This window comes from Zingiber officinale, chromosome 1B (genome assembly GCF_018446385.1).
Source record: "Zingiber officinale cultivar Zhangliang chromosome 1B, Zo_v1.1, whole genome shotgun sequence".
NCBI classification, from domain to species: domain Eukaryota; kingdom Viridiplantae; phylum Streptophyta; class Magnoliopsida; order Zingiberales; family Zingiberaceae; genus Zingiber; species Zingiber officinale.
Genome location: NC_055986.1, coordinates 124,697,616 through 124,714,337, shown reverse-complemented (window position 1 = coordinate 124,714,337; position 16,722 = coordinate 124,697,616). Strand labels below are relative to the sequence as shown.

Genomic DNA, 16,722 nt, shown 5'->3' with positions numbered 1-16,722 from the left:
GTGGGCTTGGTTAGCAGATATCAAAGTAACTCTGGACAAGGACATTGGTTTGCGGTAAAGCATATATTGAAGTACCTTGAAGGCACTAGAGATTATATGCTAGCTTACAAGGCAGATAATTTGTTCCCTGTAGGTTGCATGGATTTTGACATCCTATCGGATAGGGACAATAGTAAGTTGACCTCGGAGTTTTGTGTTTACTTTAGGAGGTAAAGTCATAACTATGGAAGAGTGATAAGCATAGGTGTTTTTACGGACTCCACCATAGAAGCTGAGTATATGGCAGCCTCTGAGGTAGCCATAGAAGCTGTATGACTCAGATACTTCAAGATAGACATAGATATGATTTCTGGTTTGCCCAAAATAAATTGGTGCAGTAGCAAACTTGAAGAAACCATAAGTCCATAAGGCAAGGAAACACAATAGAGCGCAAGTACTACCTAATACGAGAAATTGTATAACGAGGAGAAGTTGTTGCCGCTTAGATTGCATCACGTGATAACCTGGAAGATCCTTTCACTAAGGCCCTTAAGGCAAGAGCTTTTGATGGGCATGTTGAAGGGTTGGGAATCAGATGTATGACAACAGATATGACAACTTAGTCTTTTAGTATAAGTGGGAGATTGTTAGGATGTATACTAAAAGCCTAGCTTTTGGTATAAACATTTATCTAGAAATAAGAATCACATTGGTCAAATGTCTACATTTTTGATAAATATAGTTGTTTAATTAATTTATATTGTAGATAACATGGTGTGTGGTGTCACATACAAAGGATCATGTTATCAGCACCTTATAAATTATAAACAGTAGCTCACGACCAAGATGGAAAGGAACAAACCATTGGAAAGGTCGTAGTGTAATTTGGTATTAATTTATCTTAACTATATAATTACACTAGTACACTTAGAGTGTATTGAGTAGGACAATTATAGGTCGTTTCTTTTTATACTGACTTTATAAAGGAACAAAGACCTCAGTAATTATGGAAGTGTGTGCTCTTAATCATAATATAATAACAAGCACATATATTTGATATTTATTTCTTTAATTTATCAATCGGTGAGATTTAGTTCGATAAATCAATAAGCTCGATAAGTTGGGAAATGATATCACTTATAGTGTGTGTTGTTGATTATAGAAGGAAGTTGTGTCCTAGTAATCTAGGTTGATAATGCCCCCAAGAGGAGCTCATAAGGATCGTCATGTTAAACCCTGCAGGTGGACTTAGTCCGACATGACATAAGGTTGAGTGGTACTACTCTTGGAACTAGATATTAATTAAGTGAGCTATCAGTAACTCATTTAATTAATAGACATCTGATATCTTAAACACAGGGAGACTAATACACTCATAATAAGAAGGAGTCCCAAATATAATTTGGGATTGGTGCGGTAGTTCAATAATAGTTCTTTAGTGGAATGAATTATTATTGATGAAATTAAGTTAAGTGTTTGGGGCGAACACGGGATGCTTAATTTCATCGAGAGACCAAAACCAATTCCTCCTCTCGGTCCCTATCGTAGTCTCTTAATTATAGAGATTTATAACCACCACATACCCATCTTCTTACCCATCCAATGGGGCCGGCCAAGCTAGCGTGGAGTTCAAGCTAGGGTCGGCCAAAGGCATGGTTCATGGGTTCATGAGGTAGTCGGCCCTAGCTTGAACCCAAGCTTAGGTGGCCGGCCCTATTAAAATAAAAAGTAATTTTATTTTTAAAATTTTTCTTATATGGATTCCATGGTTTTAAAAGAGAGTTTAAAATTTAAATCTTTCCTTTTATAGCTTTTGAAAGGTAGATTTTAATTTTGAGAGAACTTTCCTTTTTTTAACTATGTTCATGATTTAAAAGAGAGTTTAAAAATTAAATATTCTCTTTTATTAGTTTCTACAAAAGATTAAGAAAAGATTTGATATCTTTCCTTATTTGTAGATTAAAAGGAGATTTTAATTTTTAGAGATAACTTTCCTTTTTGGAAATCATCCACATGTTTAAAAGAAAAATTTTAATTTATAAAATTTCCTTTTTACAAACCATCATGAAGGGAAAAATTATTGGAGGAATTTTTTTTTATAAATTTCCGGAAACAAATTAGGAAGTTTTAATTCTTGTGTGAATTAAATTTTCCTTGATTAGGATTAGAATAGTGGTCGACCATATGGTTTGAGAAAAGGAAATTGGTTTTAAATCAATTAAATTTTCTTTTTCATGACAAAGGAATTAAGGAAGTTTTTATTAAAATTTTCTTATTTGTCAAGACCAAGGAATATAAAAGAGGGGGTAGAGGTGCTTTCAAGGGATACCCGCTATTCTATTTTTCTCCTCTCTTTTTCTCCTTGGGTGTGGCCGCCCCCTCTTCTTTCTCTCTTCCCTTTCTTGTGGCCGAAACCTCTTCATTGGTGGAGTTTCTTTGGTGGCCGGATCAAGCAAGGAGAAGAAGGAGAGAAAGGAAGTCTAGTCTCTAGCATCCCTTGGAGCATTGGTGGTGGCCGAACCTATCCATCAAGAAGGACTCTTGGTGGCCGAAACCTAGAAGGAAGAAGAAGGTGCTTGGTGGTTCTCATCTCGGAAGATCGTTGCCCACACAACGTCCGAGGTTAGAAGAGGAATACGGTAGAAGATCAAGATGTCATTAAAGTTCACAAAGAAAGGTATTACTAGTATTTATTTTCCGCATCATGCTAGTTTATTTTTTTGTAAGAATTCCAAACACAATAGGCAATTTGATCTAGTTTTCGAATTTGTTTTTGAGTTTGTGTTTTTTACTTTGTCGAATTTGTGATTCGATTGTTCTTTTCGGTTAACCTAGAGTTATTTAAGGAAATTAAATATTAGCTTTCCTTAAAAGGCTTTGTTTAGGCCGTGGTGGTTGCTCACATATCCAAGAAGGCCATGTGCCTAGCCATGCAGTCCTGGAAGTCAATTTTAGAAATTAATATTTAATGGAATTAATAATATAGGTGGATTTGAATCAATAGTGTTAAGTTCCGCTTGCGATTCAAATCTAAATCATTAAGAACAGATAAGTTAAATTTGGAATCAATGATGTTAAGTTCCGTTTATGATTCTTAATTTAATTTCTAAAGAACACAATAGGTTATTTAAGGAAAGATTTGATACTTGTACAAAATTTTGTTACAGTGGAACCGGTACAATTTTCCTAGGATTAACCAACACCCACCATCTTAAGGGAGCCTATTGGAATATATCTTTTAATATTATGCATTATCTTTTGTATATTCTGTTTCCTTTATCTCGTATAATTCCTTATCTGTCTTAGGTTTATATTTTGTATATAAACTTGTCTTGTATTCATTTTTGAGATATATGAAATTATATATTCTCTCAATAGTTTTTATACACATGACTCCCGTCTACCACTCTCACATACATATAGGTGCTTGGATCACTTTTAGGCGCCCCACACACCACTTTCGGATGTCCCGCACACCCAGTCGGATATGAGAGTCGGGCAGCATATCAAAATCGAGTATTCGGGTTGGGTTTGAGTAGAATTCTACTAGACTCATCTTCAGACCCGACGGGGCATAATTTTTTTTTAAAATAATCCATTTTTACAAAAAAAAATCCAGAGCTTCTATATAGGGGGTTGGTTCTTTTGATATTTTCTTGTTCTTATGTTATTTCTTATACATGGAAACAACAAGAATTTGATACAGAGGATCTCAATAACCAAACTAATTGAATTCCTCACTCTTAATCCCAAGGAATAATCGTCCACTATCAAAGTTGGGGTCCACACTCATCAAAACATTAGGTATAAGACTATTTCTTAAATGCGGTCAGGGATAAATTTTCTACTTGATAAAGTTATTCTAATGGATTTGAACGTTAATATATATCACATTTTTAAATAATATATTACATATCTATTATATTAATCATCTTATTAATATACTCATATTTATTTTAATATTAATATTAATTATTTATCAATCCCATTATCTATTTATTTAACTTTATTCTTTATATTTATTTTTTTATTATTTATTTATTTTATATAAAATTTGCTCATTAACCGTATTAAATTTTTTGAATGCGGTTAATATGTGAGTGTTATAACACTTGTCTACATTGGTTTGTAACACCATTTGAGTGTTATAATTCCCACGTATTAACACTAATGTGATGCTCTAGGTCTCGGAGATGCGATGTTAAATAGGGGGAACTAATCTACTAGATAAGGACATCTTCAACGATTATAGTTCTATAAAATTTATTTTATAGTCTCCCATATACTACCTCAATTTCATATCAAAAATATAAAAACCTATTATTCTTTCTACAGTAAAAAAAAAACATTCATATAACCTTTTTTTTTACTCTATATTGTTAATTTTTTATGATAAACTCAGTTAGTCTCATTGACTAATTTATCCCTAGGTGATCGGCTCGACCCCATGAAAATTTTCCATTACCCACTAGGGTAAATTAAAAACCGCGTGCGGCGGGCAACTCAAAAGTCCTTCCAACATCTTTTGGTTACATTCTCCATTTGGATGAAACATTTGTATAAATACGCCATAGTTGAGGATCGAACCGCGAGTACCTAAGAGATAATTTGGATATCCTACCGTAACACCATAACCCCGGAGACATTATTAATTTTTTTATATATCATTAATTATTGGTCACATCTATATTATTAATTTTGAGATAAAATAGTAAGTCTTAATTTCACTACTGGTAAGAGACTACGAGATCCAAACTTCACATCCATATAATTAGAACTTTTTCTTCACTTTTTCATTTCAAAAATCTTTTTAAAAACTTCTGGTTGGAGTTTTTACCTTCTGACGCTCGACTACTCTCCATTGTTTCTTAAAATAAAAGTTACAACATAGAGGATGAAGTATGATATCTCTAGTATAATAGTCAGGGGTCGATTCTAAAAAATTGATGATTTGAAATTTACTCCACCATGCGTTTATGGCCTGTGCTCTTGTATTTATCTCCTTCTATATCCATGGGGCTGACACTAGGAGGGCCGCTAAGGTAGCAGAGTAATTTTTTTTTAAATTAAAGTTACGGCCCCCAGGGCGTAGCACAGACGGTGGGCGCATAACATCTTTGGCATAATGACCGGTGGTCAATTCTTAAGAATTGACGGTCTAAGGTTTTCCTCACCATGGTGGCAAAAGGCGAATACGCTTGCCCCCGGCGCCCCCACCAACCCTTCCTATGGCCAACACGAAGGAGGTAACAAAAAGTAGGTGCAACACGAGGACTTCCCAAGGGGTCACCCATCCTAGTACTGCTCTCGTCCAAGCATGCTTAACTTCACCATACGCCTATGACATGTGCACTTATATTTATCTCCTTCTATATCCGTGGGGCCGACACTAGGAGGCTGCTAAAGAAATAGATCTACCTTTTTAAAAATCAATTGTAGCCCTCATGGCTATCGAGCGACTACACACTTCATACTTTCTTAAAATCGAAATTAATGCCCCCATAGGCTATTCGGGTTGGTACCTGACAGAGGCATTGTCATATAAAGTTTGGGATCGAATTCTGACAAGTGCATACTCCTAGAGTGAAGTACCCCCTCTACCATATAATCTCCATGGGCTATCCGTGAAGTACATCTTATCATAATGTAGGATCATACTGATAGGGCGCTAGGAGTGACGGATCACTCGAGGTGAGCATTATCTCCTTGGCCCCTTAAAATCGAAGTTGCTGATTTTTTTTTTTTTTTTTGGGTAACATCATGCTTTAAATAATTTGGAATAAATTATTTGAGAACTATTAATTATTTAATAATTAAAATCTATGAATTATTTAACATTTTAGCTCATTTATATATGTATAAAAAGATTGCAAGTTTGCCCTTTGATGTAGTGGGAGGACGCCTGTTTAGTTTTGTAGATATTTAAAATTAAGTTTTAATTTTGATGTATTAATAGATAATTTTTTTAATAGATGATTGAGATCGATGAATTGACGAGCTATTCATTATGAGTATTTTTTAATTTATTCTAATCATCGATAAAATTTTTTTTAATAGAATCTAACTAGTCATCCTAAAATTAACCTATATAAATTTCAACTAAAAAATAGAAATGGCAAGTTTATGGTGATTGTCTTGCCGATAATACATTGAAGTTCAAAAGGTTTAAAATGCAAATGCATGATTACCGACTAAGCAATCGTTAAATTATCTACATTTATTAATTAGCATCGACAATTTTGTTTAGAGATGAGTGAGGGTGCCCTAGGGAGTAGCGTAGACCGTGAACATATGATATCTCTGTGTAATGATTAGAGGTAGATTCTTAAAAACTGACAACTTGAGGTTTACTCCACCATGCGTCTAATGTCTGTTTATCAATATTTACTTCCCTCTTTATATGTGGAACTAACACTAATGGGGTCGTTAAGATAATGGATTTACCTTAGAGGTGAGTGAGGGTCGTCCCCATAATTGGCTAAGTTGATAGATGCATGGGTCCAATCTTATTGGAAGATTTCATCACCCTTTACTAGACCTTCGCCCATGCACTTACCAGTTTGGATTTTTGCATTTACCTCTTTCCATACCCGTAGGATCAACTCTAAGGAGCTATTGATGTGGCAGTTCTGTATTTTTAGAGGTGAGTGAGGGTTATCTCCTGGGACAGAGTGTCATGGTTAGACTTTCCAGTGATAGATCAAGTATCTAGAGTTTGAGACTCAGTTGTGGCGTATTATTAGAAATTTTTCTCCTTAATAGGTAGCGAACCTGAAAATGTTGGTGGTTAGGATGAGTCTCCATGTATATTTCCCTGATTTATCTAGATAATCGGTGAAAAACTTCCATAGCATCGGACCGGCCACTCCAGGTTCGATGTTACCTAGTTAATCATTTTTTTTAAAGGTGAGTGAGGGCATGTGAAAATTTTCCATAAGATTGGATTAGTTGCTTCAAATTTGGTATTATCTAATTCATCAAGTTTCTTTTAGAGGTGAGTGAAACATATCATCAGGGTTACAGGGTCGTCTCAAGATTCCTTGAGGCCCTAGGCAAAAAAATTTATTCAGTGTGAAAGGATGGGGTTATCATCCAAATACCTACAATTCCAAGGGTAAAATTTTCCATAATTTATTCTCTTATAAAGTATATAGGATCATCCTAAAGGTGTCACTAAAATAGCTACTCCATCTTTTACTGCAATAGAGGTGAATGAGATATGAAATAAAATGAATCGCGTTTAGCGTAGCCTATTAGTTGTTGTATCTCACCTGGTTTGAACATGAGCCAATGTGCATCATGTCCACTAGCTAAGCTTCTCGATTGAGACATTTAATTTAAATATTTTTATAGTTTAATTATTAAAATAAAATTGAGTATTTATAGTTTAATTACTAAAATAAAATTGAAAAATTATAGAAAAATTTAAAAATAATAAATTATTATAAACTTTGATTAATTATAATGTTGACAGAAAAAAATTGACATTTTTTATTTTGTTAAAACATTAGAAAATTTAAATTATTAAAAATTTCATTTTTATTAAAATTTTAAAAATATATAATATTAATAATTATTATAAATTTCAAATAAATAATAAGACATATCAAAAGGCTGCGTCGAGCTCGATTGTAATCTTATTTTGATGTTTTTTTCCCCAACGATAGGTTGATTTAATCGACTTTGATCAAATGTTATTTGGGAATAATTTTATTATTATAAAAGTTTAGACTACAAGACGTTCAAGTTGGATAAACATATGTATGATGTATTGTATCAAGTTATATAAATTTATTACAATTCGATTTCTGTCAAGCGGTTAATGCGTATTTGGCTAAATACGTGTGCTTACTAAACTTGTAAGTCAGCGTTTTCGAGCCTCGCTGTTGTCGCGATTAACATTGGGCGATGAAGACTTTCAGTGTGAAAGAGGGTCTTTTTATCCACGCTCCCTTCAATTTTTTATGTTTTTACTTTTTAATGAAATTAGTTAAAATGATATTATCCGAGCTCAAATTTTCAATTTTTTGTTTATTTTTTAATGAAATTAGTTAAAATGATATTATCGTATTTTATATACTTAAAAAAATCTATAAAAATAATGCCATAATGTATAGATAATTTTTTAATGATCTTTAAAATGTTTAAAAATAATTTAAGTTTGTTTGATGTAAATTCCTTTTGTACAGCAACTAAATTTGATGACGTCACATTCTTTCATCGCTTCACTGATTTGATTGGTACTGCCAATTTGCAATGAGAGGTGCTTTTCACACCCCCTCTGACACGTCCCCCTCCCGGCCCCATCTCCAATCTTCCACTTATACCCTTCAATCTCACTTCTGTTCGTTTTTTTTTTATTTGTTTTTTTAAGTTTTGTTTATTTTTGTTTATTGGTTTTATTTTATCAAAAAAAAAATTTATTGGAAGAGGTAATGTAAAAGGAGGAATGTTCTTGTCAAGAGTTAGAGAGTGTAGTTTAAAAGAAGAGTGATGTTATATATATATATATATATATATATATATATATATATATATATATATATATATATATATATATATTAAGGATTGAAGAATAAATAATTTAAAAGAGATCTTTTTTGTACTCATATTTTTTTTCCGGTCCCATCTTAAATTTTAATTTTACTTATGTTTGTAATCTTCACTGTAAATTTTAGTAGTTATTATCGGGAAAATTTTTAAAATTAATAAAAATACTAATAATTAATAGTAAATACACTTATAATTTATAAATAAATAATTTTTTAAAATAAAAAAATGATAATTTCAGTTAGTCTAATTGACTATCCCTCGGTGATCGGTTTGGTCCTACGGAAGTATTTCACCGGCTATCAAGGTAAATTAAGAAGCACATGTGACGGTCAGCCCAGAAACCCAGCATTTTTTGTTTGCGCTCCTCATTTGGAGAAATTTTTTTTACAAATACGTCATAGCTGGGAATTAAACTGCGGATGCTTGGGTAATAATTTAAATATCCTACCGCAGCATCATAACCCCGAGGACGGAGCCAGATCTCTTGGTCCACAAAAAAATGGACCAGGGGATGGACCACTCTTAATTGTAGCTGGATCGTGACCACGATCCAGCCGCAATTGATTGCGATACCTTCCTAGGTTCACCGTAACCTCTAGGTTATAGTTTGGGTCGGAGAGAGCGGCCGAAGGCCGTCTGAAAATCGCCGGAGGTGGGCAAGTGGTCAGACTACTGGGCGCCGAGCGTAGGCGGCTTTCGGGCGACCTCCAGCCGCCCGCTCCGACACAAACTATAATCTAGATGGGACGATAAATCCAAAAAGGTATTGCAATTAATTGCAACCAGATCGCGTTCAAGATCCGGCCATAATTAATACATAAAAAAATGAAAATATATAAAAATAAAATTTTTAATTAATATTGTCTTTAAATTGTGCTCCGACATATTTCAAGGTGTACATATTACTTTGTACCACAAATAAATATGTGTCATATAACGAGTAACATATGTTAAAAATTATATAAAATAAAAAATAAAAAAATTGATTAAAAAAATAATAAATAAAATTAATTAAAAAACTAAATAAAATTAAAAACAAAAAATTACACATAAAAGAGTTCAAATAACGTGTTATTAAGGAAAAGGGGTAGAAAGGACATTTCAAAGGGGGACAAAAGGGGGGTGTGTGTCAGGGGAGGGGGGAGAAACAATTTACTTTGCAATGCAGTGCAATTTGACAAAGAGGATCTCTCTAGCCAAATTAATTGAATTCCTCGGTATAATTTCAATTAATTTATATGTAAAACAGTTCTACAACTCTTTCACATGTCACATGAAAATGGCAATACAGTTGCTTCGAGTTCTCTTTCAGTCTGCACCATCAGATCGTCTCCTCTTCGAAATACCAGTTTTCTTTGGTTGGCTTTCACAACAGATATGGCAAGAACTCGCGTCATTGAGTTCCATCCTCGAGTTTTTACACTAATCACTCATTTAGGTGGCATTTGATTAAATGATTATGAGTATAAATTTAATAGTAAGATAGAATGAGAATAGAAATGAGAATAAATTATGAGTTTAGTTGATTCCTATAAATCTAAAAATCATTCTTAAATTATCATTCTCAAACTCACAATCCAAACACTATCTTTTACTATTATTCTATTCCCTCATTCCCAAATCCATCAACTAAATAACCCCTTTTATTCTTGTGTGTATTTAGAGGATATTGTATTCTTTTTGCATGCAAATAAGTTGACTTTGTTCCTAGGTAAACGACTAATTATGATTGTACAGATTTATATCTTGTCCAAAAGAAGAAAAAGGAAACGGCAAACACTTCGTTCCACAATAGTTCAATGATAGAAAGACTCTAATTCTACAATACATTCCTTGTCGTTGGCAACAAGAAAATAGAGTTACAAACATAAATTATCTAAATTAATAGATGAGCCAGGTTAGAAGCAATTTTTTATGATCAATTGTGGGTGGTCATTGTAATCTCCCTTCGTGACTTGCTGTTTCTAAGGAACTTTAGCTGATGATGCAGCAACAATGACGCTCACCCAGAGTGAGTTCAACCAGGCCTAGAAGCATTTTTTTGTGAATGATTGTTGGTCCCGTCTCATCGTAATCTCCCCTGGTTACGTGCTGATTCTGTGGGAAAACAACTTTAGCCAATATGACACCGCCCATCCAGGCTGAGTTCTTTGATAAATTCTCTGGCATGTATTCTGGGGGCTGAAGGAACAAAGAAATGGTTAGTGGAGTGTCCAGATGATGGAATATCAAAATGGGAAGTGCAGATTGTCAGCAGATACCTTTATGAGAGATGGGCGGATGGACGAGGAGCACAAATTTGCTTCTTTCTGAAATCGTTCTTCAAAACCTAGAAATGGAAAATCCGTGGCTAAGATCCTCACGGCAATATATCAATCATTGAGGCTTACACGAGGCCTTTAGGTACATAGCAAGAACAGTTATTCCATTCCCTATATGTTTGTGCGAGTTGATGAACCAAGTGTATAGGGTTTTTTTAAATGAGCTGAGCGAACCAAAGAGACTAAATGGGCCAAACAAACAGAGTGAATTAAACGAGCCAAATAGACAATATGAACTGAAGGGTGAGAGGGGTAGCAAATCAAGTGAGCTGGATGGGCTTAACAGACCCAAGCAAACCAAGTGAGTCGGAGAGGCCATATGAATTGAGTAGCCTGGATGGGTCAAAGGACTAGGCATACCTAGTGTATCAGGCAAGTTGATTAGGCAAGCAGGGGGGAAGGATGAACGGGCTAACAAGCAAAACAGACTAAACAAATAAGGCAAGCTGGATGAGGGATCATATGACCCTTGCAATGTTACTTATTGAATAGGTCAGATGAAGCAATATTTATTAACTAAAGTGATGTTTTATAAAAAAAAAGGACAGATGGGTGTACAAAGCTCCGACAAATGTGGGATCTCGGAGAAAGATCTATTATACGCAGCCTTACCTGCATTGCAAGGGGCTGAGCGACTCGAAGGCGTAACCACTAGGTCACAAGGTAACAACTTTACCATTACACTAAGACTCCTTTCATTGTGAAAATTTATTCTTGTCTTCGTCTCCATTGAAACCAACACAAGAATGAAAATGATCATTCAATTTGATTTCATCAACTGAAATTAAACGGATATATATAAGCAGAAGACGACACCAGAAAGGTCCATCAAAGTTGATCATGAGGCAAGCATGGCATAACAGAGGTAAGCAACATCCATTGTAGTTGATTGTGAGGCACAAAGGCCATGATGAGGAGTCTAGTAAGGACTAGACAAGCTTACCATGGTGTCGGTAACGGTGAAAGAGTGCAAAGTTATGCGTAAAATTAGCAGATTTTGAGGTTGGCAATCAGAAAGGCTCAACTCCTACAAATCTGAAACATTTACCCAAATGGCAGTTTTGATAGCTGAAAGTGAGGAGAAATCACTAGTGCAATAAACTTCCTGCTTGGTAAATCTTGAAACTGGAATTTGATAGAAAATATGATGATGATTAATGAGGATTGAAAGCTCTGAAAGATGGAATCTGAAGGGAAAGGAAGATAGGGAAAAAAGAAAGCAGAAAGAGAAGGTGAAAAGTTTTATTTGTGCCAAAGAAGAGAAAGGGAAAAGATGGAAATAAATGAAATTACAAGATTACCCTCTTCATCAACCATGGGTCTCTTCAACACATAGTCAAGCAATCTCCCCCCATCTCTTATTCGGTTTTACCAAGTGATAGTTCTTAAATCCCGTTTATGTTCTAGCATTGCTAATTTTCTATCAAGGCTATTTTTTGTTACCACCATCACTTCCTTGTTATGATTCCATGCTATTCGGAAACACCATTAATGGAAATCATATATTATAGCAATTTATTCAAAAGAATACTGGTGTTTTATTCATGCACCAGAAATAAGTTAAATAACTAGTAAGAAGATTGTCATAGGAAATTGCTGAAAATTTAAAATTCAAGGCAATTTGAAGATGGAACAACAGTAAATATATTGAAAAACAAGATAGAAAATCCAAATTAAGAAATAAAGGACTAAAACATTAAGAAACATATTAATCTATCATCGATTCTTACAGAGACTAGAATGAGCACCAACCTGGAGATAGCAATTGAACAGGTGAAACTACCAGAATTAAAAATCAACTTGATTTTGCATAAATAAATGATTCTTGCAAGAATGTGAGAATGGAGATGCATTGGCTCATAAGGTACCATTCTACTTAAGGTTAAAAGTATTCTGGAATAATGAGAATAGAACATCCAAAGAGCAGGAATGCATACCAGTCATAGATGTTGTACCACCACAAAGCATTGTATTTTCAAGCAATTGACGAAGGTTCTCAGAAGAAACACTTGATATGCTGCGAACCAACTGCTCAACTATCCCATATATGAAAGATGTTGAGAAACATAGTGTCTACAGAAGTGGTTAGGAAAGAGTGCAAAGGCGCTAAGAAATGGACATATCATCTCTATGATTGAAAATCAACAAGCAACAAACCTGTCCATCAGGTAGGGTGTGAGTCTCTGTTGGGCATTTGGTTTCTGTTTCTTCAAAGGAAGTTTAATCTTCTACACAGCAGACATATTGCTCTATCAGCTTCTCAACCTCAGAAATGTCAACCTTGACTAAGGGATTAGATTTCTTAAGTTTTTGTGCTAGTAAATTAGTCAAATCAATTCCACCAATCTGAAATCTTTTTGATGCTATGTGCTGGACAACACCTTCGCAAACTGGTGCAATGTCTGTTGAGATTGAATGTTCATATTAACAACACAGTTGACAGATATAGTTGAGAATCATAGAAACAAAGTGTAGATGCCATTACAAACATTAAAACAAAACAAAGAAATATTGAATTATCTCAGAATGAATTCAGATTGCTCCACAAGTCCATGGCAGGCACCTAAGAGGGTCTCACTTTCTCAATATGCATAATAACTAGTTCAGTTTGAGATTCAGAGGAATGATTTCAATCTTAAAATCATTATATCATATTTAAATTCCTATATATATATATATGTGTGTGTGTGTGAATTCAGACATGAATTTGCATTTTGCAGATGACTTAGGAGACTTTCAGAATGGTGAATTATAGAAATGTGACGAGAAATATGAGAGTACATTAGTAGAAACTAAGGATCTGAATTCTGAACCATTATGGAAATTGGAAAAAAAAACCTTTACATTACTCAAGGAAAGGTTAGTAAATAAAATGTACGAACAGACAGCATAGACTCCTCAAAATTTATCAGTCAAAATTTTGGAGACTAGACATGTCGTAATAGCTTCCTTGAATCAGAATAAATTCAAATACGAGCTAAAAAAGATGAGAAAAAAGGTCAATTATCCCCATCTAACTGCCACTGTGGCAGCACCAATTGTTGCATAGTTACATCACTTATAGTGGTAAATAGTTTCGGGTGAGCAAGGAAAACAAGCTTAAGTTGTCTTTTTGCATAAGAATGGACTTGTTGATAGCCAAAAATAAAAAAAAATCTAATCTATAAACCAATGAAAATGTAGTCCTTGCAAGTATGTATAATAATAATCAGGCACTAACAACTAGTTCACACTGATTGAATACCTATTTTCCAATGACCAATATCAACAGTGCATCCAGAGATGTGTCCAACAGCATGAAGTGATAATAACCACTTGTTCAGAGGCATAAAAGCCTGAAACATTGAACGTTTCAAACATTAGTTGCACTAGTTGTTCTCTAATAGCCTGCAAAAGCGTGCCAATATGTACATGAGCAATAAATAAAATTAAATAAAAAATAGTTAGTTCATTACGTAAGTTCCAGGTGTGGCCAACTTGGATTTAAAATACTATACCAAAACTAGAGAATATTAGCTCATTTTCTCAATGAACGATTATTAAACATACATCATATGTAAACAAGCATGAAGAAATGAAGACAACATACCAGCATAAACATTTTCCCAATATATCAAGAAGGAAACTAGTACAACAACAACAACCAAGCTTTATCCCACTAGGTAGAGTTAGCTATGTAGATCATTTTATGCTATTGAGCTCTATCTCTTACTATATCATTATCTATACTTAAATAAATTTTATCTTATTTTATTGTTACTAACCAAGTCTTTTTTGGTCTGTCTCTTCCTTGTTTGATATGTGTGATTATCATAGTATCACATTGCCTAATTGGAACTTACATCGCCTAACTGGAGCATTTATTGGTGTCTAAGTACATGCCCATATTATCTTAAACGTGTCTCTTGGAGTTTTTCCTCAATAGATACAACTTCAATTTCTCTCTAATGCTCTTATTTCTTATTTTGTCTATTCCCGTATGTCCACACATCCATATTAATATCCTCATCTCTGCAACTCTCATCTTCTGCTCTCGAGTCATAGCCTAACATTTAGCTCCATATAACATAGCAGGTCTAACTGTAATTTTGTAGAACTTTTCTTTAAATTTTAGAGGTATTTTACGGTCACATAAAACACCCAAGCTCTCATTCATTTCAACCATCCTGCTTGTATTCTATGTAAGACATCTCTCTCAATCCCTCCATCATTTTACAAGAGGAAATTAATACAAAACTATAGAATACATGACATAATCCGACAAGTATGCACATATGATGGAGAGTATTAAATTTTGTCAATATTGTATCAGTTTCCATTGCATAACACATAACCTTAACATTAGAAGTAGAAGTACATGAAAAAACATAAAAAAAACACTATTATAAAGTTTCTGTGTAGAAAACGTCAAATTTCTAAATTGCATATAGCATGGTTCAAAGTCTCCATCTTGAATAGATACTGGTGTGAGCTCAAAATGTACACTGAATACAATTCAATAAACTTGTGTACTGCTCCAGTCTGTCAATTAATCAGGAATAGATGGTGAATAATCAGGAAACACACTTTCCTTGAAAACCGCACACAGTGGTTGCATTCACAAACCTTCGGGGTGAAGAGCGGCTCGGCGGACAGAATCTGCCCTTCATCTCCAACCTCCCAACCAAGGTCAATGTAAAGAACATGCTGAAGCAAGTCTTCCATGGCATCCCAGTCTCTGATAAACCCCCTCACCACAGGATTCGCCGTCACCTCCTCAACCATCGATACATCGCCACCACCATCTCCATCCTCCAGCACACGCTTCATCTTGGTCGGCATTATCTACATCATGCTCCAAAAGACATCCAAGGATGAGGATATAGTAAACCAACAAACCCACCGGTATAAATACCACCCAAGTCAGCTAAAATTGAATCAAAGCATTCATATGGAGAAGGAAACGGAAAAACAAATAGAATCGTCAAAATGCTAACCAAGGCGGGATCTTGATCGGGTGAAGCGAAGCCGATCTTGAGCAGCTTGGATCCAGCATCAACTACCACCGCCTCCATCGATTTGGAGCAATAAATTTAAAGCCCAAAGCTTGCGATTCCACAACGATTCTTAGGGCAGTAAAACCCTAGTTCGAGATGCCCTCGCTCACGCGTTGCTCGTTTACTCCCTCTCATTTCATCAGTTCACTTTTACAATTCTGCCCTTCATTCGACGTTTCTGCAACTCTACCTTTGCATCTGCAATTAGATTTCTAAGTATGGAATTCTTCTTGACGGCTAGAAATTTTGATAGGACTAAATCCATCGTCTCATATTTAATATTATTTAATTTAATATTTTTAAAATATGAATTTAGTTACTCCATAGGGAGCTAAAAGAATGTCATGATTCGATGCTCTTTTAGAATATGTGCTGATGTTGAATTTAATAAAAAAATTTAAGTTGTACCATTTAGGGTCGTAAATGAATCAAGCATTCGTGAATAAGTTTAGTGTTCGACTTGGTAAGAGCTTATTTATATTCGTTCAATATACATAAGATTAATTAAACAAATAAACTTGAACAGCTCGTTAAACTAAACAAATAAGTTTGAACACATATGTGTTTAGCTTGTTAATGTTCGTGAACAACGTTCATGAACAATGTTCACAAGCAATATTCATTAATCAAACTCCTTTCAATATGTTAAATAAATAATAAAATAAAATAAAATAAATAAATAAATTTAAATTATCAAACTCAATAATCAATCAAACAACTAAAAGTTTCAAATAATCAAACAAGCTTGAATTGAGAGCTTGATAACATCTAAACGAATCAAGCTCGAACCAAGCTCAAGCCAAGCTCGAACTAAGCTTGAATTGAGAGCTTGA

At 34.3% G+C, this 16,722-nt stretch overlaps 1 pseudogene; it reads right to left on the bottom strand.

The window, feature by feature from the left end:
• Window positions 1-10,465: 10,465 nt before the first annotated feature.
• On the bottom strand, window positions 10,466-16,006 carry LOC121995632 (annotated as a pseudogene).
• Window positions 16,007-16,722: the final 716 nt, after the last annotated feature.